Raw genomic sequence first — 2189 nt, forward strand, 5'->3', positions numbered from 1 at the left:
AGAGGGAAAGAGAGATAGAAACATCAATGATGATGCCCGGTCGGCGTGGCTCAGTGGTTGAGTATCCACCTATGAACCAGGAGGTCATGGTTTGATTCCCAGTCAGGGCACATGCCCAGGTTGCAGGCTCGAATTGCAGTGGGGGACGTGCAGGAGGCAGCCGATCAATGATTCTCTCTCATCATTGATGTTTCTATCTCTCTCTCTCACAATCCCTTCCTCTCTGAAATCAATAAAAATATAAATAAATAAATAAATGAAAAAGAAGGAAACATCTCCCTGGCTGGTGTGGCTCAGTGGATAGAGGGTCAGTCTGCAGACTGAAGGGTCCCAGGTTCGATTCCTGTCAAGGGCACATGCCTGGGTTGCAGGCTGGATCCCCAGTAGGAACGTGCAGGAGGCAGCCAATCAATGATTCTCTCTCATCATTGATGTTTCTTTCTCTCTCTCCCTCTCCCTTCATCTCTGCAATCAATAAAAATATATTAAAAAGCACACAAAGAAAGGAAACATCCATTATGAGAATCACTGGTTGGCTGCTTCCTGCACGCCTCCCACTGGGGTTTGAGCCCATGACGTTCTGGTTCATAGGTCAGTGCTCAACCACTGCGCCACACCAGCCGGGCGCCCCTCCTCTTTCTTTAATGGGGTGATAGCCCACTCTGCTTAGGGCCAGGACCAGCTCCATCACTTGCAGGGCCCAGGGCAAAGTGAAAACATGGGACCCCTTGTTTAAAAAAATGTTAAATGCCTGCAGAGCATACACCCTAATAGAGCGATGAGAGAAATAATGAATAATGACATCACAATAGCCCCCCTCTTGGGGCGCTTACTTTGCATTAGACTCTGTCTCTTTAAATATTTCTTTCCATCTTCCTGGGGTTGTTTGTCCCCCTGTGTGTTTTCATCTCCACAATGAGGAGGCTGGACTAGACCAGTCGTTCTTAACCCTGGTTACACATTAGAGGCATCGGGAGACTTTAAATAACACCCAAAGCTGGCCCCACCCCCAAGGATCTAACAGAACTGGATGGGGGAGAGGGGAGCAGTTGGGCACATGAGTCAACTCCCTCCAGTTCTAGGACTCCGGCGTCAGTCTGAGGGGGACGATGACAATGAAGATGTCCTTCCCCTCCTTAAACATATTTTTATCGATTTCAGAGAAGAAGGGAGAGGGAGAGAGATAGAAACATCCATGATGAGAGAGAATCATGGATCAGCCGCCTCCTGCACGCCCCCCACTGGGGAGCCCACAGCCGGAGTCCAAGCCCCTGGGGGAAGCTATGCATGTGGGGCAGGGTTTCTGGGCACAAAGAGACAAGAGTGGCTTCTCCGCCCACCTGGGGACTCCCCGCTGGCCTGGCTTCCTTGATGGAGCCACAGCCACGAGTAGGAAGCTGCCACAGAGAAGCAAGCAGAAAGGGAGAGAATGTTTACCACGCACTGTAGTAAAAGCGTCCAGACTTAATCTTCCCCAAACCCTTCTGGGTCTTTTGGTTTTTTAAATCCCCATTTTTACAGCTCAGAGAGGTTAAGTTGCTGGACATCCCTCTGCTCACTGGAGGTGCAGGGCTAGGTTCAGAGATAGAGACCAAACTGGTTTGGCTCAGTGGATAGAGCATCGGCCTGGGCGTGCAGGAGGCAGCCGATCAATGATTCTCTCTTATCATTGATGTTTCTATCTCTCCCTTCCTCTCTGAAATAAATAAAAATATATATCTTTAAAAACATTTTTAAAAATGTAGGAAGGCCCTAGCCGGTTTGGCTCAGTGAATAAGAGCATCGGCCTGCAGACTGAAGGGTCTTGGGTTCGAGTCCCATCAAGGGCACATGCCCAGATTTGTGGGCTTGATCCCCAGTAGGGGGCGTGCAGGAGGCAGCCGATCAATGATTCTCTCTTATCATTGATGTTTCTATCTCTCCCTTCCTCTCTGAAATAAATAAAAATATATATCTTTAAAAACATTTTTAAAAATGTAGGAAGGCCCTAGCCGGTTTGGCTCAGTGAATAAGAGCATCGGCCTGCAGACTGAAGGGTCTTGGGTTCGAGTCCCATCAAGGGCACATGCCCAGATTTGTGGGCTTGATCCCCAGTAGGGGGCGTGCAGGAGGCAGCCGATCAATGATTCTTATCATTGATGTTTATATTTCTCTCTCCCTCCCCCTTCCTCTCTGAAATCAATAACTAT

This window comes from Myotis brandtii, unplaced genomic scaffold (assembly GCF_000412655.1).
Source record: "Myotis brandtii unplaced genomic scaffold, ASM41265v1 scaffold897, whole genome shotgun sequence".
Lineage (NCBI taxonomy): Eukaryota > Metazoa > Chordata > Mammalia > Chiroptera > Vespertilionidae > Myotis > Myotis brandtii.